The 24,257-nt window shown below is 36.8% G+C and overlaps 1 protein-coding gene across 2 annotated transcripts in view; it reads right to left on the bottom strand.

Annotated features, from left to right (window-relative positions):
* Positions 1-24,257, bottom strand: part of UNC5C (unc-5 netrin receptor C) — a 382,002-nt gene that overhangs the window by 141,928 nt on the left and 215,817 nt on the right. The gene's annotated exons all lie outside the window — the stretch shown is intronic.

Below are 24,257 nucleotides of genomic sequence, written 5' to 3'. Positions count from 1 at the left end.
GCCAAGAATACACAATGGGGAAAGGACAGTCTCTTCAATAAATAGTGTTGGGACAACTGAATATCCCTATGCAGAAGAATGAAATTATACCCTTAACTCAGACCATACACAAAAACCAACTCAAAATAGATTAAAAATTTAAATGTAAACCCTGAAACTGTAAAACCACTAGAAAAAAACATGGAGGAAAAGCTCCTTGACATTAGTTTAGGCAATGATTTTTTTAATATGGCCCCAAAAACACAGGCAACAAAAGCAAAAATAGACAAATAGGAATACAACAAACTAAAAAGCTTCTGCACAGCAAGGAACTAATCAACAAATTGAAGAGACAACTTACGGAATGAGAGAAAACATTTGTAAACCATACATCTGATAAAGGGTTAATAGATAAAATATATAAGGAACTCAGTCAACTCAAGAGCAGGAAAAAGAACCCAATTAAAAACCTAGGCAATACCATTCAGGACATAGGCATGGGCAAGGACTTCATGACTAAAACACCAAAAGCAATGACAATAAAAGCCGAAATTGACAAATGGGATCTAATTAAACTAAAGAGCATCTGCACAGCAAAGGAAACTACCATCAGAGTGAACAGGCAACCTACAGAATGGGAGAAAATTTTTACAATCTACCCATCTGACAAAGGGCTAATATTCAGAATCTACAAAGAACTTAAGCAAATTTACAAGACAAAATCAAACAACCCCATCAAAAAGTGGGCAAAGGATATGAACAGACACTTCTCAAAAGAAGACATTTATGCAGCCAACAGACACATGAAAAAATGCTCATCATCACTGGCCATCAGAGAAATGCAAATCAAAACCACAATGAGATACCATCTCACACCAGTTAGAATGGTGACCATTAAAAAGTCAGGAAACAACAGGTGCTGGAGAGGATGTGGAGAAATCGGAACACTCTTACACTGTTGGTGGGATCATAAACTAGTTCAATCCCTGTGGGAGACAGTGTGGCGATTCCTCAAGGATCTACGACTAGAAATACCATTTAACCCAGCCATCCCATTACTGGGGATATACCCAATGGATTATAAATCATGCTGCCATAAAGACACATGCGCACGTATGTTTATTGCGGCACTATTCACAATAGCAAAGACTTGGAACCAACACAAATGTCCATCAATGATAGACTGGATTAAGAAAATGTGGCACATATACACCATGGAATACTATGCAGCCATAAAAAAGGATGAGTTCATGTCCTTTGTAGGGACATGTTTGAAGCTGGAAACCATCATTCTGAGCAAACTATTGCAAAGAGAGAAAACCAAACACTGCATGTTCTCACTCATAGGTGGGAATTGAACAATGAGAACACTTGGACACAGGGTGGGGAACATCACACACCAGGGCCTGTTGTGGGATTGGGGGAAGGGGGAGGGATAGCATTAGGAGATATACCTAATGTAAATGATGAGTTAATGGGTGCAGCACACCATCATGGCACATGTATACATATGTAACAAACCTGCTGTGCACATGTACCATAGAACTTAAAGTATCATAATCACAAAAACTGGGCAGAGGATCCCAAAAGACACGTTTCAAAAGAAGACATACAAATGGCCAAGGGTATATAAAAATATGTTCAACATCACTAATCCTCAGGGAAATACAAATTAAAACAATGAGATATCACCTTACACTTGGCAGAATGGCTACTATCAAAAAGACAAAGGATACGAGGCAAAGGGAACCCTTGCACTCTGTTGGTGGGAATGTAAATTAATACAGCCTTATGAAAAACTGTATGAAGTTTCCCTAAAAGAAAACAAAACAAAACAGAAATAAAACTACCATATGATCCAGCAGTTCCACAAATCGGTATATACCCAAAGTAAGTGAATCAGTATTTCAAAGGGATATCTCCTCTCCTACATTCACTGCAGTACTATTCACAATAGCCAAGATATGGGATTAATGTAAGTGTCCATCAGTAGATGAGTGGTGATAGAAAATGCGGTATGTATACACAGGGGAAAACTATTCAACCTTAAAAACAAAGGAAATATTTTGATTTGCCACAACTTGGATGAAACTGGAGAACATTATGTTAAAGGAAATGAGCCAGGCACAGGAAGACAAATACTGCATGATCACACTTATATGTGGATTCTAAAAAAGTTGAAATCACAGAAGCAGAGCAAAAATGGTGGTTCAGAGAGGGTGGGGGTCCCAAGATGGGGAACTGGGAAAATGTTGGTCAAAGGATATTAAATTTCACTAAGACAGGAAGAGTAAGCATGCAACATCATGACCATGGTTAATGGTACAGTGTTGTGTACTTGAAATTTGCTAAAACAATAGATTTTAAGTGTTCTCATTAGAAAAAAAATGAGAAGTTTATGAGGTGATATATATGTTTATTAGCTTGATTTAACCATTCCATGATATATATATTTCAAAACATCATGTTGTTCACCATAAATATATACAATTGTGCTAATGAAAAATTTAGAAGGCTAAATTTATTCAGAGGTTAAAGAATTAATATGACTGAAACTGAGTGGTTCAAGGGATTTGCTTGGAAGAATTTCTAGGTCATTGACTCAATTCCTTTTCATGGCCATAGTTTTTAGTTAGTTGGCTCTGTGTGGCAGCCTGTGTCAAATGAGGATCTCTGCTTTGTTATATTTTTGTTTTGTCTAGAACTGAGAATAATATTCACTGGATTGTGTATTTAGGTTGGGGGGGGATTTCTAGTGCTTCTAGAAAGCTCTATGACAAATATAGATCAACGCACAGTTTTCTGCCTTAAAACTTGAAATTTTAATTATAAGACAATATTACAGAGAATGAAAAATGATACTCTGGCAATCATAACACAGTTTTCCTCTTTCCTCTGTGCGAGTGTCAGGTTCTGAGTTTTACGGGAGAACTAGGCCTTCTACTTTTGATTTGACTTTCCAACTAACATCAAACTTAGAGTCCATATCTGAGGGATAACTGGAATGGTGGGTATGCAAAATATTTCTCTCTTCCATTTAAAGTGGCAACAAATTGCTAGAAATCAACTTTACAAGCACTAGCTGTGATTTAATTCTTATTTTTAACTTTGGTGATAGAAAATCTTTCAAATGTGTGCAAAGAAGACTTTCTGATACTAAAAAGGCAGCTAAAATGCTTTCTGTCATTAACTTATGCCTTGTGTGTCAATATTCTTTGGAATATAAAGAAACAATTTTGTGAATACATGACAGCAATTTGTTTAATTTGGAAGGGCACAAAGCATATTCCACTGAATTAGCAAATGCATCATCCTTCTAAATATTTGTCCTAAAACACCAAATATATTATACATATTTGAATGTATATTCCAACACTTTTCTTGAAAAATATAATTGCTAATTATGACCTAAATCTGACTACATGCATGTATTTGCTTCCTTGTTTCATGCATTCATGAGTAGCTTTAATACAATTTTAATAAAATTTAACAAAATGATTCCTGCTAATAAAAGTGGGGCATGGTAATGTGTTCTTGGAAATCTAGTTAACTGTACACTTGTGAGTTACAGACCTCACTATTACTCTTGTCCAGTCATTCATTCAATAGATGTTTCTTGAGACTCTACTATGTGACAAGCACTTTTCTTTTCCATGTGCTGGGGATACAGTACTAAAGAAAGCAGGTATCACCTTGGCACACTGGTTCACACCTATAATTCCAGAGCTTTGGGAGGCCTAGGCGAGAGGATTGCTTAAGATCAAGAATCTAAGACCAGCCTGGGCAACATAAAGAGACCCTATCTCTACAAATAAAAATAAGAAAATCAGCTAGGCGTGGTGGTGTATGCCTGTAGTACTAGCTGCTCAGGAGGCTGAGGCAGGAGTATTGCTTGAGCCTTGAGCCTAGGAGTTTGAGCTTATGGTGAGCTATGATTGCATGACTGCACTCTAGCTTAGATGACAGAGTGAAATCTAATCTAAAGAAAGAAAGAAAGAAAGACAGAAAGAAAGAAAGAAAGAAAGAAAGAAAGAAAGAAAGAAAGAAAGAAAGAAAGAAAAGAAAGAAGGAAGGAAGAGAAAGCAAGATAGGAGATAAGGTCTCTGTTCTCCTGTGGGCTACATTCCATTATGAAGATAATTCTTAAGCACATATTTCATGCATTATGATAGTTTCTTAGGTGGCCACATTGATGAAATGCCTATGAATCCTCCCCTCAGAAGATACAAAGACTAGAGATAAAATAGTTGTTCACTGAGCATAGGCACTGTCCTATGCATTCTGTATTCATCAGTACAGTAACTGGCACAAATATTTGTCCAGTTAATATATGTCAAATAAGTGAATGATTTGTACATATATATAGCTACAACAGAAAATAAAGTGTTTAATCCCAGGTATAAAATAAATTTAATTGTAACTTAGAAGAGTAAAGGTAACTAGTATTTTTTGAACTGCTACTGTGTGTCTCAGTTAATCTACATAACAATCCTTGGGGATTCATACTGTCAAATCTATAATAAATAGGTAAAGAGCAGAGATCAGAATGTAAACAATTTTTCATACAGCCAATAAGCGCCAAAATAAAGATGTATACCCACATTTGTCTGAATCCAATGTTCCTATTCCTTTCACTACACCAATATCCCTGAAACTATGTCTCAGAAAAGAGTTCCATTGTCAAACAAGTTTGGGAATTTCTGTGTAATACATGCTCTTCTACAAAACTCAGAATGTCCATCCATATATTGAAGGCATTGGTCAGAAGTTCTGCAGTAAAGAAGTCTGTTTAGTACAGATTAGCACCATTTTCCCTCAGTTTGTTAAACCACAGAGCCCTACAGTCAACGTAGCCACAGAACCTCACTTCATCATGGCTTTCAATATGGTTTTGTTTAGCATTCTCTACATTGATCTATTGCATAAAAATAATCCAAAATTTAGAAAATTCTGAAAATCCCATGACAAAAGCTACAGTGAAATGGTTTCAGATGGAGAGATTGGGGGAACATGGCAAAGTGGAATATTTGAGATTGGCACTGAAACAAGGTTTCAGTTTAAAGATTTAGAGAAAGGAATCAAAGACACTTCAGGAAGACAGAATAGCATGAAGCCAAAAAGCAGAGATGAAAACACATAGAGCACTCCAGGGGAGAGTAGTTTACATTCATTGAGTAAAGGAATAAGTGTTGAATTAGATAGAAGAGATTCGTGAAGAGCTTTGAATGGCAGCTAGGGAAGTTGGTTCTTTGGAGCAGTGAGACTGTAAAAATTGTAAATTGGTAAAATGACAGTTTTTAAAATGACGTGCTTCAGGAAGATTGATTTGTCTCTATTAGTAAATAAGGATAAACTGACTTACTTTAAAGGAATTTTAATAATTTTAATTTTAATTATTATTATTATTACAAAATGGTTTTCAGATCTTTGATCTTACCTCAAGTCATTAATCATAAGTGTTAAGAACAATAATCTTGGTGACCCTCTAAAAACACTGCCTGACAGTAGAAACCAGATATCTGTATCCAGAATAATAATTACTCATCCTCATGGACTTTCATTTTGCATTTACTCCAAATGATTTGAAAACAAACATTAACAGCAGTCACCTCTGAGTGACTACCACTTATAACAGTTCACACACAGTATGTTCTATTGAGGATTGCTATTTGTTTATCTGAAAAGCAGTGTGTTTCATAGTCTCAATGAAACTTTAAAAAGAACACTATAAAGATTCATATGTTTCAAAATTCAACTCACATTATTGCAACTAGGTGACTGAAAACATATTCATCTAACACACAACTACCTAGTGATTTATTGAGATAAGAAAGTAGAATTCTGCTCTGTGTTTATTTTCTGACTTTTGGCAAATCTTAAATTCATCAAACCTTGGTCTCCCATCTTGTGAGATGAGACTAAAAATGTGTTTGTCTTGCTGGGTTGTGAGAAAATGAATGAAATAACAGTTACAAAAGTACTGGAAATCCATAAAATGTCTTTAAAATGTACTGCATCAAAATTATCTTGAGAATAAAGCTGTATTCTATTCCCAAAATTAAATTATCATTTGAGGTACTATAAAGACTTAGCAGAGGAGAAGAGCACCGCTAATTGAAAATTATATTAGGCACATACCTAGATGAGAAAGACTTGACTGGTTTGGGGAATTTTCAGTGGAGTCGGGCAAGTCAAGTCTGAGTGAAGATTTCAGTTGTTCAGGGCAATGCAGATGAGGCTAGGTTCTTTAGACATGGATTTAGAACACTAGAAATGAGTTCAGGGAGTTGCCTTTAAGTTTCTTGTCCTTCAGCCAAGCCACCTGGAATTTTACTAACCCTCCAGAACCCCACCATCCTGAAGTGTAGATATAATGGAGCTACCTTGACATGAAGAATCAAAGTATAGAAGATCTACTTATTTTGCCAACCACAATGCTTGCACAGCTCCTCTATCAGGCATTCCCTATATCCCTATTCAATAACACAGGTGAGGCAGGGACATTAAGCAACCGAACAGACATTACTAAGTAGGTTAGTTTTGACTAATTTTGGACAGAATAAGCTAACATCCATATTTTAAAAAAGATATAAAATTGATGACTATAATCATGTCTTCTGGAGTCTTCCTTCACTTTCCAACTAGAATGTGAGCCCCCTCAGGGAGCTCTCTAGCTGCTATTCAAGGCTCTCCACAAATCAGATGTCACTTTTCTGTGGTTTTAGTTTTATTATCTCTCACAAAAACATCAAAACATGATTGACTGTAAAGAAAATGATAATGGTACTTAAACACTATGACCTAGCATTTCACATCAATTTGTTCAACATTTATACTAGAAAATACATTTTGAAAAATATTGCAAACATGAAATTTTGAAAATAACATTTTGTTATGTAATAAATTCCTCTGCATTTTGAGGCAGTTGGGCATAATATTAAAATCAAACATTCAGATATTTGAAAACCCTCAGAATTGTGTATCTAACAAAATGTCAAATTAAAAATAAATTTTAATTGTCTGGAGCTAAGCATTGGACCATGGTAAAAAGCAACAAAGTTTCATGGACTTTATAAGTATTTTTTTCATTCATTTATTCGATTGGTATTTACTGAAAACCTACTGTGTGCCAAGCATATTATATTCCATATCCTTTAAGTCTATGGTATGGTAAGCTGCTGTAACATTTAGACACCCCCTACTCCCAAGATGGACTGGCTGAAACATGTGACAATAAATGATACATTCATTGTCATAACAATCTTAGGAAGGTGACCTTGTTCAGGGCAGCTCTTCTTGCCTTAGGCAGGAGTGAACCCAGATTCTGAGTATGTTTGGAACCTGTAATGTCTTCATGTTTATTCTACACTAGCATTACAAAGAAAAAAAAGAAAAATGACTGTTTCCCACTATGAGCTCCAATTCCCTGAGACATTTATGTAACTGTATAATATTGACAATTGAACAAACAGCTTCAATCATATGTCTATTCATATCTCCAGGCAAAGTTTTGTTCTTCTTCCTTTCTTTTACAAATGTATTGCTTCAAAGGACACATACTTTAGTGGATAAACAATTTCCACTAGAAGAAGAAGATGAAAGGTAGCTATTTAATATATGCACTTGGAGCCATGAGGTATGAATCACAGTAAATAATATTTTGCAATGATACTAACACTAATAAAGATGATGACATTTTCATGATTAGCTATGTTTTTAGTAAAGGAAAATTAATGGATAGGAATATTTAGCTTGAAGGATACATACAACATGCTGACAAACAAAACTGAGTTTCAGCATAAAAATGGATATATCATATAGAGAGTATACATGTGCACCTAACATCTCTGTGTGCATGTGTATGCATATTATTCATCTAGCATTTTCTTTTTACTTCCAAGTTGGAATGCATTTACTTCATATCTTATTATAAGCCCATTTGGTAACACTTCTGTCAGATTTCACTTGCATATTCACTGTTGAATAAATCAGTGGTTAATAAATGTCCTTGGAAATGTGTTTAGAGATAAATAATGAACTGCTGTATCTGATCATTAAGTGTACATCAAGTACACATTTTTACTCTCAGAATCCTAAAAGGAAGATAGCATGACCTACTCTATATATACATGGAAAAAAAGGAAATAATTATAGAGAAAACATGTAAAAGGAGCCTGGTTTATTATTCTTAAGTGGGTACATGATAGATCAAAATAAGTGTTATTACAACTGATCAAAAAATCCTACTGCAAAGGAAATAATAAATAAAGATGGAGAGTCAACCTTTCCATCATAAGTGCTTTTTGTTACAAAGCCAGGGACTTGGAGTGTGGGCCCAGCCCCACAGCATGCAAAACCGTGGGGCTCTCAGGATTCCAAGCCTAGCTTCCCCATCCTCTCACAGGCACTTCGGAGCTAACCACAGGCACACTTTTAATTTGTGGCAAGATGGTCTGACGAACAGCCTGGGAGGACAGCAGAAGTGAAAATACAGATCAAGTGCAGATAAAAATATGTTCACCTTGAAAAATACAAACAAGGCTTTTAGGTAATAATGTACAGGGATGTACCTATTGAAAAATGAGAAGAATAGAACCACTGCTTTCTCATTAATAGTTTTCACAATCCCTTTTAGTTTGTATTCCAACTTCTGTCCATAATCCAATATCTGCACACTCCTTACATCTATACTTAAATAATATAGATTTTTGTCCCCTGTACATATCTTATAAATGTCAGTCCATCCACCTCAAAGTTTCTTGGTATTCAGCAAGTTTTTTAAAAAGTCTACCATGTAGGAGATCCTTTAGCAATACTTCAGGTATCACCCCTATTAAAAGTGAAGAGGGATCTGAGGTCCTAAGAAGAAAATTAACGACAGAGAATGGCTGTAATTTCATATATTCCTGATGGAAATCTCACTGCTTAGGAAAAAAAAAAAAAAAAAAAAAAAAAGAACACATATGCTAAAATAAAAGGGAAAAAAAAAGCAAAAATAAAAGGGAATGGGGCCACATAAAACCTCGCCAAAGGTTCACGTGTTACATAAAGCAGCAGTTGGGACTTCACAAAGGAAATCTCTGCACTTTTTATTTCTGGTTCAGAGGATTTACATGCTCTTTCTAATGATCTGGGCCTTCAGCACTGGGTAATGTCTCCCAGTCCCCAGCTTAGTGCTCATGCAAAATTGAAGCACTTTGGAGGCAGTTTAGTAGCTGCAGATGAATCTCAATGTGCAGGAAAAGGCATAATGGCTGTTTAGCACTTGCTAGGAGAAGCTGAGGAAATCAGGGGGAAAAATCTATTGAACTCAAGCCATCTGGGAAGCCAACTGAGAGCGGCTGCATTAACAACGTGTTTACATTCCCATTGTGTTGCTAGGCCAAGCAAAAATAAGTGTGTGCGTGTGCGTGCACGTGTATATGTGCGTGTGTAAAGGAAATTATGAAGTGAAGCTCTTTTGATTGTATTGGCTATTTTGGTTTGGCTTTGGCAACAATGTGGAAAAAGAACTTGTATGAGAAGCGTGGCTACGAGAATGAGATGGGAGGGCTGTCACAGTGCAGGGGCTGGCAAGGATGCTGTGAGCAGGAGGAAAATGAGCGCTCTGCAGAGCCTAGCTGTGCAGTTCTCTTCCTGTCTCTGGCCCTGAGTATTAGGCAGCAGACTGGGGGAGGCCTCAGAAAGCTGATAAAGAACACTAAGGAATGCTTTCATTGCCTGTTCCATTTATAGTTACTTTAGAAATACCGACCAAATGAGGGAAAACAGCCAGGTGAGTAAGTCCCTTTACATTCAATTCCCACCACTCCTACTCGGTCTCTCCACCATCACTTCCCTCCTGCACTGTCATATTAAGTGATTTTTTCTTGACAAATGTTTGGTGGCTGTAGTGGGCTGAATGCTGAATGGTGTCCCACAAAAGATATGTCTATGTCTGAATCCCTGGGACCTGTGAATCTTACTTTGTTTGACAAAAAGGTCTTTGCAGAAGTCATTAGTTAAAGGTCTTGAGATAAGGAGACAGCCTGGGAGGACAGCAGAGGGGAAAATACAGATCAGTGCAGATAAAAATATGTTCACCTTGAAAAATATAAACAAGACTTTTAGGTAATCCATATCCTGGATTATCCATGTGAGCCCGGAATCCAATGACAAGAGTCCTTGGAAGAGACACACAGAGAAGCAGACAGATGTGGAAGAGAAGGTGACATGAAGATGGAGGCTGAGATTGCAGTGATGGAGCTGGAAGCCCAGGAGTGCCAGGGCAGCCACCAGAAACTGGAAGAGACAAGGAACAGATTTTCCCCTGGAGCTCCCCGAGGAGGGCAGCTCTGCTGGATTTCAGACTTCTAGCCTCCAAAACTATGAGAAAATACATTTCTGTTGTTTTAAGCCTAGGAGACAAATGCAATGACTAAGGGCATTTACCGTCGATTCAAAGCCTGGATGCAGAAACCCGACAGAGCAAAAAGGTGAGAAGAAACTGTCTGCCATGCAGTGTTTGTCTGGTTTCACAAATGCCCCCAGAATGGGTTTGGAGAGGCAGCCTCTTAGTCACTGAGGTCACTTCATACAGAGGGCATCACTGTCCAGGGTCACCCAGGGTGCAGCTATAAAAAGAGGTATGCCATTCACTCCCTGCCATTCCTGGACTCGCCTTGTACAGAACATTCCCCTGGGTTTTTCGGGTGAAATTTTAATTCACTTAAGCCTGAGAGTTCCCCGCACTTCCCCCAGGAGGCTGCTATCCTTCTGCTTTAGCAGTTTAATAGGCAGAGACAGGGGAAAGGATATTGAAGAAAGCAGGAGCTCTATCCATGTAACTCTATACCATAGGACTACCAAGGGGTTTCATGAATTTATTCTCAGAATGAGAGGCAAACCTGAGCAAATCGTAAAGCATACTCATTTCCCCCCATCTCTCTTTTTCCTCCTCTCTTTTGCTCCCTCCAGACTGGGATATCCTTAAGTGCAGTAATCAAGTCTTGGTTATGCCTCTACTTACAGCACCGAGTAAAGTATCTAGGTCACGGATTTTGAACAGAACATCTATGTACTCCCTCTCTGCCACACTTCTACAATAAATAGCATCTCTCTCGTGCCCTGGTTTTCAAGCCTGGCTGTACATTAGCATTACTAGAGAGCTTAAAACAAACAGACAGAGGAAAAGCTATGGCCTGTTCCCAATTAAATTATTATCTCTGGGGCTGGGGCCAGGACCTAGGTGTTTTCAAAAATCCCCCCTGGTAACTGTCAAGTGCAGCCAGGGTTGACAGTTCCTGCCCTAATAGTTCCTTGCGGCTCTTGCCTTCATGTTCTGGAAACTTTCTTCCAGAACACAATTTTTATAATCAGGTTAAACCTTTGATGAAATTAGAAATGAGTCCAAGGCTCCCTCATCTGAATTGCTTTTCATTGCAAGATACTGTATTTCCTACATGCTGTGCTTACTTTTTTGCCAGACCCTGATAGTTGGCTGATGGTAGCGCTCATGTTACATGGGCTGGTTTTTATATCTCCAAAAGGTACTACTTAGAGGATCTGGCAAGAATGGATATTTCAACAGGCTTCCTCAGGACTGGTCTGACAAGCACTAGCTGAGCGATGACTCAGGACTGATGGTAAACACGGGGGAAGACAATATGATCCACAGCTAGTTAGCGATGTAACCCCGACTCAAGGGTTTGCATTTGATTATTCATCGATTGTGGAAATTTTTAACTAAAAAGTTCTTAATTGTGTTTTCAAAGATGGCAAAAAATGATAGGGTGGGAAGAGAGAAATAGTATCAGGATTTTGACCAAATTATTGAGAGAATAGTGGGTACTAAGATTCAGTGATACAGAAACAAATAGAATGGAATAATAGCCTGGATCATTATATCATAATTACCAACCAGTTTACTTATATTTAGCACAATAGGTTCAGACACCCAACAATAATATTTAAATTTTAGGAGAAAAGCTATGCTCTTTTGAAAGTGGACCCTCTCTTTTAAGCATACATTGTTTCTTAAGCTTCCTTTAAAATGATGCTTAATTTGTTTTATATGATAACCCCAAACTCTTTTAAATGTTTCTTCCATGAAAATAAAGTAAAAGATGGCTCACGCCTGTAATCCCAGCACTTTGGGAGGCCGAGGTGGGCGGGTTGCCTGAGGTCAGGAATTCGAGACCAGCCTGGCCAACATGGTAAAACCTTGTCTCTGCTAAAAATACAAAAATTAGCCCAGTGTGGTGGTGGGCACCTATAATCCCAGCTACTCGGGAGGCTGAGGCAGGAGGATCACTTTAACCCAGGAGGCGGAGGTTGCAGTGAGCCGAGATCATGCCATTGTACTCCAGCCTGGGTGACAAGAGAGAAATTCCATCTCAAAAAAAAAAAAAGAAAGTAAAAGAGACTCTTCCTAAACCCTTCACATGCTTCAGCCAAAGGTTAGATTAAAAAGTACAATATGGCTTTTAACAACTGTGCTATTCTCACTTCAAAGTGGTCATATTAAAACTCAGGACACAGCATATGCATGGTTGCTGAGCACATGGCAAAATTGCTATAGCAACACAATCACTAGTTTTGCTCCTGAAATGCATTTCAGTAGCATGTTATCTAGATGAAGAATGGTCCTTGGACTCCTGCTTCTTATTGTAGCCTCTGTGTGGGCCTGAGGATGGGTACAATTTGATTTTTTCTCTTCTGATTTTGGAAAAACACACACATACACAAATATGTGGGTCTGTACTTATATATCTACTTATATGCATATTCTTGATTAAATTGTATTAATCAGTGCTTTCATCTTCACTGTGGACAGGAAGAGGAGTTATGTATTACAAGTAACTTTGCCCTAAGTGTTAATTGGCAGGGGAGAATTCCTTTGTGTTTATTACACTAAAAACTCTCACTGTGTATAATTTTAGAAAATTTCTCTTTTCCCCTAGTGAAACACAACTTGCTAAAATTGCATTGAAAGGTGAAATGTTTTCTCACCTTTACTTTGCAATCATGTTCTAGGCCATATCTGTGCAATAAATATATGCTATTAAAATTTTCTGTACAGTAGAAATTCAAACATTAAAAATCTTCCCCATGGGATATAATTAAATTAAAATTACATAGTTCTGCAAATAGGATATAGTCAGGGTGTTCTGGAGTATATACGGGGTCTATAATACTGACATTTGCAAATATTGGAATTACCAAAAATGAACAATTAACAATAACAATAAAAACTTTATGACAACAATAGGTTAGAAGCAAAAATAATCTAAATGTGTAGCCTAAAAATTTTCAAGTACTCTCTTCTTTTTGTAAGCTAGAAAAAGAATGAAAAGAAAAACATTTATATGCAGAAGGTGAGCCCAAATAAGTCAGCTAGCAGAGATTCATCTGCGTGATATAATGGAAGCAACTGCAACAAACTCTCAGGTTCTAGAACTCTGATCTAACCATGTTTTTGTAATTGCAGCTAAGTTTATGTTGGCCATGTTAGCCCAGGTGTTTAAAGACAAAGTCAACGTGAAAGAAGGATGAATTAATTGTGAACACTAATAAATGAAAAATAAGATTCAAACATTAAAAAATCTTCCCCATGGGATACTGAATCTTCAAATACTGTACAGAAAATTTTAATAACATATACTTATTGCAAAGATATGGCCTAGAACATTATTGCAAAGTAAAGGTGAGGAAACATTACACCTTTCAATCCAGGACAATTGATATTCTGTTATGACTAACCAGCAACTACTATCTTGTGAAGTTATCAGATTAAGTCAGTGAAATAGCCTTCTTGTACTACATGGGTCCTTATCAATTTTCCATTTTTATTTACTCAGCCCTGGGGCCAGCCTCATACTGAAAAGAAAAATTGTTAGTTTCTGGTATTGAAATAAGTACCTCTGAGAAAGAAATCAAATAAATAATTGATTTAAATTCCAGAATCATTTATCTTCATTGGCAGACAACTGTATTACAGATATAAAGCTCCATTCTTGCAAAGGCAATACTCCTACTGACTTAAATAACAAATTATGGAATGAGGTTCAAGTAGAGTTTTCAAATTGTATGCATCATTTACTAAAATGTAAGCAAAACCCACATAACTTCCTTTTGAAATTGTTCACTCTGTTAATGAGAACTGAGTTTAAAATGATTACATGGATAATAACAATTGGTGTGATAGGTATATTTATTGTATAAAGTAACTCTTCTTACAGAAGATTAAGCTATCTTTATGTATTCCTCAAATTACCTATTCATGAAATATTCCAAATACACACTGTTGGTTTGTCTCACTAAATTTCAGTTACACAAATTTAGTAGGATGAGTAGCTATAATCTCAGAAAATAAACTGTCATTGATCATTGCCTGTGCTTAGCACCTTGTTATAAACTACAGAAAAGAAAAAGCTTTACAAAAGATAAACCATACCATACCATTCCAATCTAGTTGAAGAAACAGAGATTATATATATTATATATGCATGCACCTCTATTAATATATGTATACATAAATATAACTTTAATAAATAACACATGATATTGAATATAAGACTGTGACTTCTGCACTTCAGAAATGGTTGAATATTGGCCAGGCACAGTGGCTCATGCCTATAATCTCAGCATTTTGGGAGGCTGAGGCAGGTGGATCACCTGAGGTCAGGAGTTTGAGACCAGCCTGGCCAACACAGTGAAACACCGTCTCTACCAAAAATACAAAAATTAGCTAGGCATGGTGGTAGGCATCTGTAATCCCAGCTACTTGGGAGGCCTGGGCAGGAGAATCTCTTGAACCCAGAAGGTGGAGGTTGCAGTGAGCCGAGATCATGCCACTGCACTTCAGCCTGGGTGACAGAGCGAGACTCCATCTCAAAAAAAAAAGGTTGAATGCCGAATATTGATAATTTCATAGGGATTATCATAGTATTTCCACAATTACCATGAGTATAATGAAAACGGAAGTACAAATAACAGAAATGAGGACATATTTACCTATGACTTGGGTTTTTATAGAAAGATTCATTCACAGTATTGCATTTGAGATACTTCTTTAAGAATGAATAAGGTGTTGACAGAGGTGGAGCAAAGAAAAGTATGGTATAAAGGATAATTAACTCATTCAAAATGTATTTATTGAGTCCCTACTAAGTACCCAACACCATGTTAAGCAGGAGCAGCAACAGTAAAAAAAGACAGACACGGCCCTGAATTTCATGAAGCCTTCTCTTGACCTATAATGTTTAGACTAAAGAGGGGAGAGATTTGGGGAAAGAGATGTGATAATTATCTTTTTCAAGTTATCTAAGACTAATAATAAGAGGACAAGATGTGAACAAACTTATTTTCTGAAGTTCCATGTGATGTAAGCAGGTTCACAAAGTCAAGATAATAAAAAATTAGTTTCACTCAATTTAATGAAGAGCATGCCAACAATTAATTAAGCGGAACTAAATGACTCCCATAGTTCTCAAAACTTAATGTTTCTATGATTATAATGCTCCAAACTATAAAGAAAAGAGTATGCATCACTTGATAGAGTTTATACAGATCTCCCGTAGTTCCCCTTTGAAAATCTGTGAGTGGCATTTCCTAAATCATCTCCTGGTGTGACATTAAGATCTCATGATATTTCAATAGAGATTCTGTGAAAAAGATTACAGTTGCCAAATAGTAAAAAGGTTATCAGGTCAGGCGTGGTGGCTCATGCCTGTAATCCCAGCACTTCGGGAAGCTGAGGCAGGTGGATCACGAGGAGTTCAAGACCAGCCTGGCCAACATGGTGAAACCCAGTCTCTAATAAAAATACAAAAGTTAGCTGGGCATGGTGGCACACACCTGTAGTCCCAGCTGCTCAGGAGGCTGAGGCAGGAGAATTGGCTGAACACAGGAGGTGGAGGTTGCAGTGAGCTGAGATCGCACCACTGACTCCAGCCTGGCGACAGAGCGAGACTCCATCTCAATAAATAAATAAATAAATAAATAAATAAATAAATAAATAAGGTTTTCTCACTACAGACCTTTCCTAAGACTTTCACATGCTAATACAAAGGTCCCCAACACCCCCGGCCACGGACCAGTACTGGAACTAGGCCACACGGCAGGAGGTGTGCAACAGGTGAGAGAGCATTACGTCCTGAGCTCTGCCTCCTGTCAGATCAGTGGCAGCATTAGATTCTCACAGGAACGCAAACCATATTGTGAACTGCACATGCAAGGGATATAGGTTGTATGCAGCTTATGAGAATCTAATGCCTGATGATCTGTCACTGTCTCCCATCACCCCCACATGGGACTGTTGCAGAAAAACAAGCTCAGGGCTCCCACTGATTCTACATTATGGTGAGTTGTATATTCATTTCATTATATATTACCATGTAATAATAATAGGAATAAAGTGCACAATAAATGTAATGCACTTGAATCATCCCTAAATCATCCCCCTCCCACTTTGTGGAAAAAGTGTTTTCCATGAAAACGGTCCCTCGTGCCAAAAAGGTTGGGGACTGTTGTGCTAATATACATTTGCTATGGTCTCATTATTCATATCCCCTCAAATTCATATGTTGAAATGCTACCTCCCTAGGTGATGGTATTAGGAGGCAGGGCCTCTGGAAGGTGACTAGGCCATGGGGGCAAGTGTCATGAAGAATGGGTTACTGCTTTTATAAAAGAGACAAGGGAGGCACCCTTTGCCCCTTCTGTCATGTGAAGACACAGCAAGAAGGCACCATCTAGAAGGAAGCAGGCCCTCATTACACAACGAATCTGCTAGATATTGGATTTCCCAGCCTCCAAATCTGTGAGACATACATTTCTGTTCTTTATAAATGACCCAGGCTGTGGTATTTTGCTACAGCAGCCCAGATGGATTAAGATGACTTAGTACTTTCTCCAAAAAGGGAATATAATTACTGCAGCGTTTCCTACATTGGCTGCAAAGTTTTTGTTTTCTTGTTTTCCAAAATAACATCTATTAAGAACTTATAAGACACTGGTGGTTTGTTGAACACAGTTTAAGAGGAAAAACCCTATCAGCTTACTATACAAGGCATATGGTAAAGGTGAAACTATGGGACAAGGCTAGAAAGTTTGATTAGGAGCCAATTATACTGAAGACTTTGAAGATAAGATCAAGGAGGATGTGCTTTATTTCACGGACAAAGGGGAACCATTGTATATTTTTAAGAAGGGGAATGACAACCACTTGGAAAAACCATTTGAACACTTGTCTTTTAGGCCTATAACTACTTGGAGAATAAACTGCTCGAAAAAAGGCCAAAATAAAGAGATGTAGGTGGCTATTTAGATAATCAAAGAGGTATATATTAAAGAGTAGAAGGGGAGTAGAAGCAAGACTTAAAACAGAAGGATGATTTGAAAATAAATTGGCAATACTTGATGATCATTTTGCTTGTTGGAGTGAAGGATGAAGCTGAGATTTTAATTTTTGGTACCCAGATGGAAAGAAAAGGTATCTGAAATAGGAATACAAAAGGAGGAGGATTTTCATTGTTCCCACTCTTGCAACAAATGGGGTCTTGAGCGAGCACAGTATACCTAAGCTGAGGTTTGATTAGAAGCAATTCACTTAAATTTATGCCCAATTATAGCTTCTCTTCATCACTTCCTTTTTTCCATTAAGGATCACTGTTTGCTAATTGGCCAAAAGGCAAAGGCCTTCAAGAATGAAAAACCAGACCCTAAACACTAGCTTATGTTATTATATTAAAGAATCACAAAGGCCTGCATGTGGAAAACCTGACACAAAGCAAGGAAGGCAAATAAAAACATGAAAAATGCACATACAGCTGACACTCTGGAGCTGTTTTTCCTGGGAAAAGAAATAATTGTATTGCATAGCTGGTTTTTTAGACTAACTGTTCTGTGTTCAGTAGTTATGCAAAACTTAGGGAGACACCAGGCACAGGGCCAACAGCAAAGTTTTTGGAAGCAGAGAGCTCTGGGTTCATATCCTGGCTGCGTCACTTCCTCAGTAGGTGATTTGAGGCAAGTTTGTTTCTTTATCCTGCTGAGCCTCCGATTCCTAATTTACCAAAGGAGATTCTTAGAAATTATCTCATAAGACACTTGTGATGAGTAAAGAACAGAATACATGTAAGGTGTTTGGGAAAAGGCCTGGAACTTTTATTTTTGTTGTGTTGACCTCATTGATATTTTCTGCTAACTTGAGAATAATTAAAGATGAAGAAGGAAAATCTCAGGGATTATTAAAATTTCAACATAACCATGGTTTTCTAAACCTCTTTGCTTCTTCACAGAGAAAAAATATTTGCTTTTAGATGGTAGATCTTAGGTACCATGGAAACAAGAGTTGAAAAGACTTCAAGTAAATAGAAAGCGAACAGTGGAGCCCGAGTTTTTCTTAAAAATGTAACCACAAAATATTGAGTAGATCATGATTTCTATGGAATTTTGAAGGCAACATAGGCATGTATTACTGTATTACCAAATCAAGAACTTTCAAATATTGAAAATTTCTAAATGATTTATTATAAGCTGCTTTCCACTTTTCTGTTTCTTATATGTAAGAAATGCAATTGTGGTTTAAATGATGGAAAGGCAAAGAGTAATGGTAATGAATGATCTTCAGTCAGTACATTTTGTTATGATCAATGGATAGATATAATCAGTGAGTATAAATAAGTATTTGCTTCCTATTTAATGATTTCCTAATTTAAAAGAAGATCTTATGAGTTGGAGAAGAAATTTGTTTTATTTCAGTTTTATTGTCTTGCAGTTTTTAAATACGAAGTTACCTTTGATAGATATTTTATTGAATGTAGTCAACTTTTCTTAGTCTCAAGGTAATGTAGCTTGGTTGTCACTAAATATCCTTCTAAATATGATTATAAGGCAGAGGTATGTATAAAAACAACTTGTTTGCAATGTCTCTTCTCTGTCTTATCATAGGATAACCAGGTTTGATTTTTTCCAATACTAAGAAAATTTACCTGATTTGAAATACATTTCAGGACTTAATGTATTCTAAAATTTCTTGCTATTAAGAACCAATAAATCCCCAACAATACTACAGTCAGACTCCAGTTGAGAACCAAAGTTGCAGGGCGAATCTAGCTTCAAGAAAAACCCCTCAACCCCCACCCCTAAAAAAACAAATGCCTTTATTTCAGTTGCATTCACGATATTCTGATCTCACAGGAAAGCAAAAAACTTTAACATAAAAAGCCTACAAATTTCTCCACCAATATTTGTCCATATTGGGAATTTATGATAGCAGGCAAAGAGAGGCAATAAAGTGGTACGGGCTTTTGTTCAGGTTTCATTATTTACTATGAAAATAACACATTCACAGGATTGAAAAAAAAAAAAAAAAAAAAAAAACCTCAAACAATAAAAGTCCCTTTATCACTGCAGACTCTAAGGTGTCAACTGCTTGTTATATGTTTCTCCAGAAAAATTCTAATGCACCTACAAATATACATGCATCCTCTTTCTTTATACATGGAAGCATATCACACACAGTACACAGTCTTCTCTGCTTTGGCTTTCATTCTAAGTTTTATCTCAGAGAGTTTTCTATAGCTTCATATATATCTGATGCAACCTCATTGTTTTAAAATGGATGATGGCCAGGTATGGTGGGCCTCTTCCCCTGTAGCTCCAGTGATATGGACAGGAGGAAGGGAAATACTGAGTTGAAGAGGGCAGTTCACCAGCAAAGGCACCACCCTCAAGCCTGGAAACTACAGCCCCCTGTTTTCCTGCCCAAGTTACCTTTTTGGCCTGCCCTGCCCCTCTATCCTGTGCTCCCATAAGCCCCAGACCTTAGCTGGCAGAGAGACAAGCAGCTGAACGTCGAGAGAAGCAACTGAGCATCGGAGACTACAGATAGACGCAGTATAACTTCTGACTGCATGACTTTGGAGAGGAGGAGCCTGGCCGCAGATGGCCGGGCTTCACGGAAAGATCACCTTCTTCCCATTATCATCCTCTTTCCAGCTCCCTTTCTGCTGAGAGCCACTTCCACCGCTTAATAAAATCCTCCGCATTCATCACCTTTCAAACTGTTCCTGTGACCTGATTCTTCCTTAATGCTGAAAAAGAATTCAGGACACACTGGGTGCAGGGACCCAAAAAGGCTGTCACGATGACTCTTCACGGAGCTGTTAACGTTTAAGGCATCTGTGGAGGCAAAGCTAAAAGAGCACTGTTTATAACACGTGCCCTCTGGGGCTCCAGAGCTCTGTCACAGGCAACTTCCAGTCACTGCTGCAGGCTGGTAAAGGGTTCCTTCCTGCTGGAGCCCAAAGGCACTCGCCCCAGCTCCTGCACCCCCTCACCTGCACGCTCCTCCTCTCAAAAGGTGTTTGAGTGTAGCTTAAAGAGTAAATGAGCCATACCCCTGTTGCAAGCCCCAGAAGTGGTCGAGGGAACTCTCCTGTTTCACCAGTGCATTGGGAGGCTAAGGCAGTAGGATCACTTGAGCACAGGAGTTTGGAGACCAGCCTGGGCAATATAGCAAGACCCCATCTCTACAAAAAATGAAAAATTAGCCAGGCATGGTAGTGTGCCTGTAGTTGTAGCTATTTGGGAGGCTGAGGTGGGAGGATCATTTGAGCCCAGGAGTTTAAAGCTTGCAGTGAGCTATGATCATGTCACTGCATTCCAGTCTGGGAGACAGAGGAAGACCCTGTTTCCAAAAAAATAAAAAATAAATTTAAAAGTATCACAGTAGGGATAAACAGTCCCTGATATGCAACTGCAACAAAGGTTCAATGGCCAACCTTTGTGCACATTTGGAATTATATTTCAGATAGTTTCTAGGTTTGTAACTACTCAGTAGAAGCTATATACCTTTCAATATTGAAGGTATTTTCAAATTGGCCTTCAAAAAGATTGTATCAATTTAAACACCCATTAACAAATTATGCCTTTAATCAACACCATATGTTAACAAACGTTTTGATCCTGATGACATCTCCTTAGATACTTAATTCCCATTTACACTGCTGTTCCTGTATCTTGTTGTGTCAACAACTCTGCTCAATTTTCTATTGGGTTGCTGATCTTTTCTTTAAATATAGTTTTGAGCTATTTATATATTTATAAAATTAGCCTGTTGGCTAATAGATAGCCACAGATACTATAACTAGTTTTTAATTCTGTCTCTTGGTTTTGTTTGTGGTTTTCTTACTTTGGATATTCATGTTTAATGATGCCTTCCTGTAAGACTTATAGATTGTGTGTCCCGATTTAAAAGACTGTGCTCACCACTGAAACCAACCAACCAACTGCCAAATTTTCTCCTAATGATGATGGTGATGGTGGCGATGATGATGATGATTTTAAGCCCCAACATCTAGCATTTATTTTGTTCTAAAGAATGAGATAGTTTCAGGTTTTCTTTATTATTTTTCAATTTGAACTTCCTATCTTGTTTTATGAAATAATTTACGGAATAAACTATTTTCCTCACTGGTTAAAAAACTGATCTTTATTACATTCCAGGTAATGTAATAGGTACAAATGCCTTAGGTGTTTGTTTCTTGATCTCTATTTTAATCCATTAATCTGTATGTTTTATCCTCTGCTAAGATCAAACTCTTTTAACTTCTTTAGCATTATATTTATAATGAGTTGGGTCTTTCTCATTACTCTACTATTTAAGAATTCTCTCAGCTATTTTCCCAAATTATTTTTAATAAAATGATGGTGACATTACAGATTCATTTATAAGTATTAGACATTTAAACATATTTGACCTTTCCATTCAAGAATAATGTGTGTTTCCTTAATGTAAGTCATGATATCTTTTTGTCTCTAAGTAGGATTTTTAAATTTCCTTTAAAAAATTCTGCAAAATTTTTGTTAAGTATATACCTACATGTTTTCTTTTACATAGCTATTCTAAATGACATCTTTTACTGCATTTTAATTTGAATTGGCTGTCTGTACATAGGAAAGTTGGTTGTTTATACAAATTTTTTATCAGCTATTTTCTCTATTCTCTTGATTAAAAATTTTTTTTTCTTTTAAAATGCATACATTTTCCAGGAGCACAAAATCACATAATTTGTCATAAATGATGATTTTCCACTTTCTTTACTATTTTTGTACCTCTTCATTACTTGTGTTGTCTAATGGCACTGGCTGGTAGATTAGAATAATACCAATTAATAATGGTATCTGTGGGCATCTTTGTCTTTTTCCTAACTTCATTCTTTTTATTTGTAGTAAGTTATGGGATATAAGTATAATTTGTTGCATGAATAGATTACATAGTGGTAAAGTCAGGGCTTTTGGAGGTATCCATCACCTGAATAACATACAGTGTACCCATTAAGTAATTTCTCATCACTTACCCCCTCACCCATCTGCACCCTTCTGAGTCTCCATTGTCTATCATTCCACACTCAACATCCATGTGTACAGATTATTTAGCTCTCACAAGTGAGAATATGTGGCATTTATTAATATATTTCTGGGTCTGAGTTACTTCACTTAACATAATGGCCTCCAGTTCCATCCATGTTGCTGCAAAAGACATGGTTTCAGTCTTTTTTATGGATGAATAGTATTCTATTGTTTGTATATACCACATTTTCTTTATCTGATTATCCACTGATGGACACTTGGGTTGATTCCCTATCTTTGCTATTGTGAATAGAGCTATGAAAAATATATGAGTGCAGGTATCTTTTTGATGTAATGATTTCTCTTCCTTTGGGTAGGTACCAAGTAGTGGGATTGTTGGATTAAATGGTGTGCTATTTTTAATTCTCTGAGAAATCTCCATACTGTTTTCCATAGAGGTTGTACTAATTTACATTCCCACCAAGTTCTTCCTAACTTTAAAGGTAATACTTACATGAGTCTAGTATGTTAGCTTTTGGCTGGATGCTGGCTTTTTTTTTTTTTTTTTTTTTGTAAAGTTTTGGATGAAAATGAAAGCTCCCAATAAAGCTATATTGTATTTCACTCCATTCCTGAATCTCAGGAGAACTGAGAAAGTATTGAATTTCCTAAATCATCCCTTAGTTCTCATCTGTCTCTCCTGAATTTAAAGGAAAACATGCAAACTATTTTAGTTTATAGTTAATTTAAAAGGTAGTCTTAATCATTGATGTATATAATATTAACTAATTTTGTGTAGAATTATTAAAAATAAGGGTTTCACAGAAAGGAAATCTCTCTTAATATATGTGTATAAGTGTGTGTGGGTGTGTTACCAACATAGCATGAAATTGTTAGAAGCATTCAATATTAGAATAGTTTTGTTTCTATTTATAATCTTCCTATACAGGCATTTCATTATTTTAGTAAAGATAAGCCTGAATATGTTGTGACATATTTGAGCTTTTGTGATTTCTTTCTCTTTCCTTTTATCATTAAAGCTTATTTGTTTGAAATCTGTACAAATACGTGAGCTGAAACAAATACAACTCAATCCACTTGAGATTTTGAAGACATCTGGTGGAGTTATTTTCTGAGTAATTAGACCAAGAGGTGGGACAATTCCCTGAAGTAAGCTACCCTACAATTGGATACCCAGTTGTATCTGCAGTCATCAGCTTGCATTCAGTGAGCATATTGATTCACAAATTGACAAGCAATTAGGTAGAGTTGCCACCTGATTTTCCAAATACCATTTATGTTATAAAGAATATGCCCCACATGCTTTTTAAAAAGTTGCCTCTTCTCAGTCCTCTCATAGTCAGTTCTATTTCTTTATGTTCTGTCACCTCAATATGCTATTTACTTTGTTGCAGACCTTGAAAGTAGAAAGTAGAGCCTTCAAGTGCTGGTCTCTACTTGTCTTTGGTTAATCCAACACTTGGGCACAGATATGAATTATTTACAATTTGGATTTTGAACATGTGTATCCATTTTGGTATAGAAAGACATCTATGAAGGATAACAAAGATATTTAAATGCTTCAATTTTTGTCATGCTTGATATTCTTTGGCTTGAAAACATTGAACAATAAAGTATTAATACTTAAATATATGTCAACATTACAAAATCATAAGTCTGGAAGATATCTGAAAGTTCAAAGAGTTATTCTCTCTGCTGGAGAGCAAAAACACTTATACTACCATGGAAAGATATATATGTTTCCAATTTAAAAGAACTCCAGGAGATTCCATAACCACCTTAACTTATCCATTGTGTAGCAGAAAATTCCTATCAAGAAAGTTTCCTTTATATCTAATTGAAATCCCACAGGTTATTAGAATCTACTTCATCCTTTCTTTGCCTTTAGTATTTTATCTTTAAGGATGGTATTTACAGAG

Source organism: Theropithecus gelada, chromosome 5, assembly GCF_003255815.1.
Source record: "Theropithecus gelada isolate Dixy chromosome 5, Tgel_1.0, whole genome shotgun sequence".
Taxonomy (NCBI): domain Eukaryota; kingdom Metazoa; phylum Chordata; class Mammalia; order Primates; family Cercopithecidae; genus Theropithecus; species Theropithecus gelada.
Note: the sequence above shows the minus strand (reverse complement) of the source record. Positions and strands in the feature narration are given on the sequence as shown.